Genomic DNA, 10,168 nt, shown 5'->3' with positions numbered 1-10,168 from the left:
AGTGGGGGGAAGTAACTCCAGAGAAACGGGAAGCTTCCCTGAAAGCAGCCGTGGGCCGCGGTTCAGTAAAATCGCTTAACAGATGTTTGTGGAGAGTTTATTGTGCAAGGCACATGGCAGAGGCCTTGTGTAAATCGTTTCAAAGTTAATTAGCCAAACCTGTTGGCGTCCGCCGGTAGTTCCCACTCGGGAGGCCGCGGTGGGAAGATCACCTGAGCCCCGCAGGTGGAGGCTGCATTGAGCCGAGATCACCACTCCTCTCCAGCCTGGGCGACTAGAGAGGCAATTAAAAAAAAAAAAAAACCAAAGTTACGCACACACTATCCAACTGCCTTTTGCTACCAATATTATGGTGCTAGTTGATTCCTTACAGCTTAAGTATATTTACATCAGCCATTTTTGTTATAGTGTTTTATGTGTAATCTGTAATTTTGAAATAATCAGGCATAGGCATACAACGTAAGTGTCATTTAGGTAGTCTGATGCCTGCTACTGATGACATACAACGTAAGTGCTCATTTGGGCATCAGACTACCTAAATGAACACCTATGTTGTATGTCAATAAAAAAGGGAAAAGGATTTGTTGTTTGGATATCAATACCCAGTGATACAGAATCCATGTAAAACTACTGTGAGTACAAAGCCTACTGCTGTCAGAAAGGAAGTTCAGAACATTGATTTCAGATAGACTCATCTTCCCGTGTTAAGGGTCTATAACTGTAGGAAGTAGGTTGTTGCTGCCCGCATCACGTGTTTTTTTGTTTTGTTTTGTTTTGTTTTGACAGAGTCTGGCTCTGTTGCCCAGGCTGGAGTGCAGTGGCGCCATCTTGGTTCACTGCAACCTCTGCCTCCCAGGTGCAAGCGATTCTCCTGCCTCAGGCTCCGGAGTAGCTGGGATTACAGGAGGGCGCCACCCACCTAATTTTTGTATTTTTAGTAGAAACAGGGTTTTGCAATGTTGGCCAGGCTGATCTTGAACTCCTGACCACAGCCTCCCTTAGTGCTGGGATTACAGGCCCGAGCCAGTGCCCCTGGCCTGCATCACACGTTTTTTGTTGGGCCTTAAACCCTCTCCATTTCCGCTTTGCTGCTGTCTTTCTTGGACTGTCTCTGTGCTCCAAAATGCAGTCTGACCCACAGCCTGTAAGTTTTCCGTGAAGTTGGATCTCCTCTCCTTTCCCGTCAGGAAACTGAATTTTAAAAGGCCCAAAGGGCCTCAGGCTTAAATTATCGTGGTCTATGCAGGCTGAGAACGGGTTTTAGGGACGCCTCAACCACCACCCTTTATGCTGCAGCAAAACAAATACTGTAGTTCCCAAAAACGTGTCCTTGCAGTTTCATGTTATGTCTTGCAAATTCATTTACTTCTTTCTCCAATGACCTGCTCCTGGCTCTTGTCCCAGCAAACACTAAGTTAGTCTTCAAGTGTTAACTCAAAAGCTATTTTTTTTGGTGAAACCCGCCTTGGGTAACTACGGGCAAACTTGGGTTCTCCTCCAGTTTTCCATGTTGCTTGTGTATGTTTGTACATTCATGCTGTAGCAGCAATACTGCTTTCCAAGTTTTGGGCCTTCTTTTAATGTTGTGAACTTCGCAAGGGCTAGGATTGTGTCCTCGGTCTTTTCATGAGCCTACCTCAACTAGCACAGTGTTGTATGTGTAATTGATAAGTAATTGATAATTTCTGAAATAGGCAGAATAGCTTTTTTTTTTTTTACTGTTCAGAGTTCAGTACTCAGGATTGGTTACAGGCTTGTTGAGCAAAGTCCGGCAAGCTAATAGGAACAGACCTTGCAGCTGTTGAGCTCAGCACAGTTCCTTGGTCTTTATTTTTTTATTACTAGCTCCAGGCCTCAGTTGGTTTTCCTTAATCCAAAGTTGCCACCACTACCTCAAATCTTCAGGATCTTCTTTCCCTACACTGGCTGCCAGGGGCCTTCAGTCTGGTTAATTCCCCTTCCGTACTGCCCCAGAAGAAAAACTAACAAGCCTTCCACCTCACTCTTTGGTGTGGGGAGGGAGAGAAAGGGTGCGAGAGGTGTCATTATCTTTTCTTTTAATCATTTTATTGTAGAAACTTTCAGATACTTTCAAAAGTAGAGAGACTGGTATAAGAAACGTTATGCATTTGTAACTTAGATTCAACAATGATCTGTAACCATAATAGGTCTATTGCCTGAAGCACATGGTGAGTCAAAACACTGATACACCAGATTGCAGCAGAGAGAGGTTTAATTGTAGAGCTGCTGAACGAGGAGATGAGAGAAACCTCAAATCCATCTCCCAGAGGAGTTTGGGACTAGGGTTCTTAAGAGTTTTGGAGTGGGCTAAAGTGTGGAAATCATTGGTTGGATGATTGAAGAGTGCAGAGTGTAAAATCATGGGACAGGGAGCTGAAGAAATCGTATTCTCATGATGATTCTGTTCCTCTGTGGGGGCCTTCAGATTGGTTGGCATCATCTGTTTTACTGGAATTAGGGATCCCAAAAACATCATAAGCAATTCTTACACAAAAGCCTTCTGATGCTAACGTTAGAAGTCCTATCAATAGGAAGAATGGGGCTACAAACAGTCAGTGTCTACTGACACATGACTTGTGGTTACAAGGAAATGGGTCAAAGTGCAGCCTGATTACTGCTTACCCATAACTATATTTCTATCCAGAATTCTTGTTAAACCTGTGAAGATGGCTTCAGATCAACTCACGACTAATTTGATTTCAAGTATATACCTGACCACTTCCTATCTCTTCTGATGGAGTACTTTGAAGGTGTGAAATTAAATAATTCAAACTTAAAGCTGTTGGAACTTGAAAGTATTCTGAGTCTTGAAAGGGATGTGGCTGTGTGACCTGAGTCACGTGGCATGCAGCTGCAACTTCTGTTTTTTTTCCTGTAAATAATTGGAAAGGCCAAGCAGCACCAGAGATAAGACCCCCCACAGATTTTTACCCCTCTTCACACAGTAGTAAATTAATAAATAAATCCTCCTTGGAATGTAGCAATCAAATATTTGTAGTTATCAAATAACTATAACATATGTACTGGTCTGATATGGAAAATATTGTAATCCTGCTAAAACTTCTCCGTCTCTACCTACACAAGTAAAACCTTAACTTTTCTACTTTGGAACACTGACCCTGCTTATTTGGACTCTGTGTTTCTGTACGGCCATCTTCAAGCTTTGCACTTGAATTATAGAATTTTTCTATAATTAACTATATGTTCTCAATCTCATGAGTTAAGGTTGACAAAGGAAATCCAAGATATTATATCATTTTATTTGTAAACATTTTAATATGTACCTTTAAAGCATAGGGACTCTGTAAAAACATGAAAGCACAATACTATTATCACATTAAAAAATGTGACCTCAGTTCTTTAATATCATTGAATATTCAGTCAGCACACGAATTTCCCCTGATTGTCTCCTGAATGTTATTTTACATTTTGTTTGGATGAAGATTCACACATTGCATTTGGTTGAAATGTCTCTCAAGTTTCCTTTATTTATAGGTTTTTTTTCTTTTCAGTTTTTAAAGGAAGAAACTGGATGATTTGTCCTGTATAATTTCCCACATTCTGTATTTGGCTCATCACATCCTCCTGCTGAACACAGTATTACCTATGAGTATAAACGAGGGTTTCCTTCATAATACGCAAAAACAGCCTCCAATAAAGAAGCACTTTAGAGGGCGAGGCTGATATAGAATGGCATGTGTCATTCACAACTTGCAATTGAAGAATTTTGTATTCATCAAAATGGTTTGTTGTCTTATTTACTGGCCTCGTAATACGCGTAGTGGGTAAGACTCTCAGTCTACAATCTCAGGTGTACGAGAATTCTCCAGTTCCTTATTCTTTTGGGTGGTGGTATATTTTGTCGTCGTTTCCACTGTGTTGCCCAGGCTGGACTGCAGTGGCTATTCACAGGTGCAATCATAGTGCACTATAGCCTCAAATTCCTGGACTCAAGCAATCCTCCTGTCACAGCCTCCCAACAAGCTGGGACCATAAGCCATCATACCCACCTTGTTTTTAATAGAAATAAATTGATCTGTGAGATCCATCCTACGAGGGGTGTCTCAGTCAGTATAGGGGTCCCTCAAAAGGTGATAGGCCCCAATGGGGTCCAGAGGCCAGGGCTGGGGGTTTCGGCAGGGGCTTCTGGTTGGCAGCCTCAGTGAACACATTGCTGCTCCCACTGTCTATGCACTGCTTCCCAGCCTGCTGTGAGTGGCATGCGGCAGGAAAAGGCTTTGCTGGGCTGGGATCCTGACTGCCACCTCATCGGAAATTGTAACACCCCCTCAGGTGCAACCCTGGAGTCTCACGTGTCCAGGGGCTTACTCCCTCTCTTCTTTCTTCCCCACAAAAGTGAACACACTCCACCACCTCTGAAATTCTTCCTGTAACCTGATGGTTTTCACACTTTAATGTGCATACTCATGGCCTGAAGAACTTGTTAAAAAAAGTTCCTCAACCTTACCCCCAGAGATTCTGATTCCAGAGGTCCGGCGGGCCCATTTGTTCCCACTGCTGATGAGCTCACAGGCCCCTTAGAGGAGTCTGCTTTCTGTAATACTGCCTGTGTCCTCTTCAGAGGGTGGAAGAGCCTTAGAACCGCTTTTGCTGTCCACTCTGCACACCTTCCTGGGTCAGAGGAACATCCAACTTGGCACCTGCTCCAACTGGCTGTGGGATGATATGGGCATAGAGGGGAGAACAAACAAATTAGTATTTCAAAATAAATATCACTAATTGGAAATTAGGTTCTACTAATAAAACATCACTTATCTGATTTATATGTAGACTTTATACATACTGGCATTTTGTTGAAATTGGGAAGAAAGAAGTTTCTAAAGAGGCTTAAAACCCCATTTTCCTTGACAGGGGGCCTTCATGATGACAGGGACTGTGGCTTTTAGATTTGTGTACCCAGATAAGCATAGGTTTGAATTAATGATAACTTATTGAAATATTAAAACACACATATTCACCTTCATAGAACTCAACTGTGTATGAAAAAAGACTTGGTATTACATAATCACTAATAGTGGTCATTTTGGATGTTGATACTGCTCTGAGTGAAAATGTTTCTGAATTTAGTTTTATTTTATTATAAATTTAAAAAATTGGCCAGACCTGGTGGCTTACGCCTGGAATTCCAACACTTTAGGAGGCTGAAGTGGGAGAATCACGTGAGGTCAGGAGTTTGAGACCAGCCTGGGCAACACAAGGAGACCCCATCTCTACAAAAAAAAAATTTGTTTTTTTCGAGACGGAGTCTCACTTTGTCACCAAGCTGGAGTGCAGTGACTGATCTTGGCTCACTGCAACCTCTGCCTCCAGGGTTCAAGCAATTCTCCTGCCTCAGCCTCCCAAGTAGCTGGGATTACAGGCATGTGCCACCAAACCCACCTAATTTTTATATTTTTAGTAGAGACAGGGTTTCACCATGTTGACTAGGATGGTCTTGATCTCTTAACCTTGTGATCCACCCACCTCGGCCTCCCACAGTGCTGGGATTACAGGCGTGAGCCACCGCGCCCGGCCCAAAATTTTTTTTTAAAATTAGCTACATGTTGTGGTGTGTGCCTGTAGCCCCAGTTACTTAGGAGGTGAGGCAGGACAATCGCTTGAGCCCGGTATGTGGAGGTTGCAGCGAGCTATGGTCACGCTGCTGTATTCCAGTCTGGGTGACAGAGCAAGACTCTGTCTCTAAAAAAATTAACACACAAATTATTTTCTGTACTTCATACATTTTCTTTAATGCACTTACATGATTTTATTGCTAATAAAATAAATATTACAATCCTGGCCAGGCACGATCACTCACACCTGTAATCCCAGCACTTTGGGAGGCCAAGGCGGGCGGACCATTTGAGGTCAGGTGTTCGAGACCAGCCTGGCCAACATGGTGAAACCCCATCTCTATTAAATATACAAAAATTACCTGGGCATGGTGGCGCACACCTGTAATCCCAACTACTCGGGAGGCTAAGGCAGGAAAAATGCCTGACCTGGGAGGCGGAGTTTGCGGTGAGCCCAGATCATGCCACTGCACACTCTAGCCTGAGGGAGAGAGTGAGACTCCATCTCAAAAAAAAAAAAAAAAAAAAAAAAATTACAATCCTAAGGAAAACCTGGAAAGGTCTACAAAATCTTTGCTCTGTTTAGGGTAGTAGGTGTATACTGGGGGAGGAGTATAGGGTAAGGGACACTTGGAGGTACAAAGAATGGATTTTTTTCTAAGCTATTTTGGTGAGTGTGTGAAAGGCACCAGGCGTGTGACCTCCCAGATGGATTGGCAGAGGCCCCACAGTGGACTTCTACTGGTTTATATTCAAACCAGAAAATCTAGGGGTGGCTCCTTGAGAAGCAGGAGTCTCCCCAGGCTCATCTACGCCTCCAGTGGCCTAGATGAGTATGGCCAGGCTCTAATATGGGTCAGGAGTGCCTGCAGGCCTCTCAACTTTTTAATCTCTGTTTGAAATGAGTACTAGTGGAAGAGCCTGTAAATACGGCACCAAAGCACCTAAGGGGTAATTTGATAATGTTGGTCATTAGGCCATAAACTGGAACATTATCAAACATCCTTTCCAGGGGTTAAATCAAACTATAATCAGACCCAGGCCTGGGCGCTCCTTTACACAGTAGCCTGTTTTTTGTTTGTTTGTTTACGTCTTTAGTTTTCTGAACACTACCAGCATTAAAAAAGTGAGGAAAACCAGATTCCATTGTCCACCAGTTCTCTATGATGAATTTTCAGGAAGAAAACATCTGCAGCCATTCCTGGGCATTCCTGCCAGTCTCTGATGCCAATTCCAGCATCTTCCAGTGGATGTGTCAAGTAGTCTGTGATAGCCTAGGTCTTTGCAGTCCAGGAGACCTACAAGATAAGCCACATATATAATTTAGAATGTTTGAGTAGCCACATTAAAAAAAGAACAGAGGAAATTAATGTTAATAATGTATTTTATTCATCCAGATTTATGCAAAAATAGTTCAACATGTAAGGAATATAAAAAATTTGAGATCACTTACAAGGTTTTTTTTTTCTTTTTCTTTTTTTGAGATGGAGTCTCCCTCTGTTGTCCAGGCTGGAGTACAATGGTGCCATCTCGGCTCACTGCAACCCCTACCTCTGGGTTCAATCTATTCTTGTGCCTCAGCCTGCTGAATAGCTGGGACTACAGGCATGTACCACCATACCATACTAATTTGTGTATTTTTAGTAGAGATAGGGTTTTACCATGTTGCCCAGGCTGGTCTTGAACTCCTGGCCTCAAGTGATCCACCCACTTCAGCCTCCCAAAGTGATGGGATTATAGGCATGAGCCACCGTGCCCAGCCCTACAAGTTTTTTGTACTAAGTCTTTGGAACTCCGTGTGTCTCACACTTACAGCACACCTCCATTTGGACTAGTAACATTCCAGGTGCTTAACAGCCACATGTGGCTTATTGAACAATGCAGGGGGCCAGGTAAATGCAAGTGGATTTCCTGAGACATTGCTATTGTGTTTAACAAGAACATATTATTTGTTAATGAACTCAAAATACGACTGTGCCTTCATGTTACACTCAAAGTATTCAAAGATCTTTCCGGACGTTTGGTGAAGAATCAATCTTCTTTCTCAAGAATCAAAGATCTTAATTCCCAGGAATTTTATGTACCTAGTATTTTCTGTGTTTAAAATGTGACTCTCACAAATATTGCAGAATGGATCACAGAAAAATTTGCCTTACTACCATTCGAAAATTTAGCTCCAGTATATGAAAAAAAATTTACCAGAGGATGAAAAATTATGAGGTTACATATTTACCAAAACATTTATATTAACCCTTTCTTATCCTTGTGGAAAAAGCAGGCTATGACATCCTGCAAACTCCATAAATACACACATTTGTCAGTGGTTTTGGAAAACCCATAAACAGGGGCTATGGTATTACCCGCAGGTGCAGGCTGCAATTTATAAGTTCTTTAGTACACTCCTAGCACCAGGTCATGCAGTGACTATAGCTTGTCTTGGCAGAGCCTGTTACGTCATGATAGCCCACCACAGTGAGAAATTCTTCCATTTCCTCAAGTTTGTGGATTGCACTTCTCTCCTGGAAACATGTAACATATTCTTTTATACTCATATAACGTGCCACTCTTCTGAGGTTATTTCAAAGAAAAGCCAGTATTATTCAACTGTACTTCATTCATCTTATATAATCAGTTGTAGCTGTAGACCTCTACAAACAAAATTTAAAAAAAAAGAAGACATGTGACAGACTTATCTGCCAATATTCAAAATGCAGCTATCTCTTTCCATAGTTTTCAGTTAATCTTTGTAAATACCTATTTGTGAACAGGTAAATAAATATAGCTCTGTTATGTAGACAACTGTGCTATATTTGTCTTTCTAAGAATTTGTTTCACCTAGGTTATCTAATTTGTTGGCACATAATTACTCATAATACTCACTTATAATCCTTTTTATTTCTGTAAGGTTAGTAGTGATGTCCCCCTGCCCCCCTTTTTTGTTTTTTTTGGGACAGAGTTTTACTCTTGTTGCCCAGGCTGGAGTGCAATGGCACGATCTTGGCTCATGGCAACCTTCGCCTCCCGAGTTCAAGCGATTTTGCAGCCTCAGCCTCCCAAGTAACTGGGATTACAGGCATGCGCCACCATGCCCTGTCAATTTTGTATTTTAGTAGAGATGGGGTTTCACCATGTTGATCAGGCAGGTCTTGAATTCCTGACCTTAGGTAATCCACCCACCTCGTCCTCCCAAAGTGCTGGGATTACAGGCGTGAGCAACCGCGCCTGGCCGATGTCCCCTCTTTCATTCCTGATTTAATAGTGAGTTCTCTCTCTTTCTTCTTGAACAGTCTACTAAATTCTTGGACAGTCAAATAAAGGTCTGTCAATTTTGTTCACCTTTTCAAAGAGCCAACTTTTGTTTTAATTGATTTCCTCTATTTTTTTTTTTTTTCTATTCTCTATTTAGTTTATTTCTGCTCTAGGTTTTGTTGTGGTCTGCTTGTTCTGGGTTTGGTTTGCTTTTCTTTTGCTAGTTTTTTAAGGTGAAAGGTTAAGGTACTGATTTCAGATATTCTTTTTAAAAAAGGTATTTACTGCTATAAATTTCTCTTTAGGTACTGCCTTAGCTGTATCTCAGAAGTTTTGGTATTTTTTTCATTTTAATTCATCTCAAAGTACTGTCTAATTTTCCTTGTTTTTTATTCTTCGATGCATTGGTTATTTAGGAATGAGTTTTTAAAATTTTAACATATTTGTGAATTTCCCAAACTACTTTTAGTTGTAGATTTCTAATTTTTGTTTTGTTTTGTTTTTTGAGATGGAGTCTCACTCTGTCGCCCAGGCTGGAGTGCAGTGGCATGATCTCAGCTCACTGCAGTCTCTGCCTCCAGGATGTGATTCTTGTGCCTCAGCCTCCTGTGTAGCTGGGATTACAGGCACACCCCACCACACCTGGCTAATTGTTTTGTATTTTTTTTAGTAGAGATGAGGTTTCACCATTTTAGCCAGGCTGGTCTCAAACTCCTGACCTCAAGTGATCCACCCGCCTTGGCCTCCCAAAGTGCTGGGATTTCAGGCGTAAGCCACCATTTCTGGCCCTCATTTAATTTCATTGTGGTTGGAGAACATACTTTATATAATTTTAATACTTTTAAATCTATTTGAATTTAAAATTCAATTGTTTTATGAGGTAACATACAATCTATTCTGGGGAACATTCCATGTGCGCTTGAGAAGAATGTGTACTCTGCTGTTGCTGCGTGCAGTGTTCTACAGACACCTGTTAGATCTAGTTGGTTTACAGTGTTATTCCAGTCTTCTGTTTCCTTGTTGATCTTCTGTTAAGCTGTTTTTCTCATTATTTAAAGTGGGGTATTGAAGTCTTCAATTTTTATTATTTTTTTCAAGACAGAATCTCGCTCTGTTGCCCAGGCTGGAGTTCAGTGGCACAATCTTGGCTCACCACAACCTCCGCCTCCCAGTTTCAAGTGATTCTCCTGCCTCAGCCTCCCGAGTAGCTGGGATTACAGGCACGTGCCACTGTGCCCAGCTAATTTTTGTATTTTTAGTAGAGATGGGGTTTCACCATGTTGGCCAGGCTGGTCTTGAACTCCTGACCTCAAGTGATCCACCCA

The sequence above is a fragment of the Mandrillus leucophaeus genome, unplaced genomic scaffold (assembly GCF_000951045.1).
Source record: "Mandrillus leucophaeus isolate KB7577 unplaced genomic scaffold, Mleu.le_1.0 Scaffold9, whole genome shotgun sequence".
Lineage (NCBI taxonomy): Eukaryota > Metazoa > Chordata > Mammalia > Primates > Cercopithecidae > Mandrillus > Mandrillus leucophaeus.
This window is presented reverse-complemented; position numbering follows the sequence as displayed.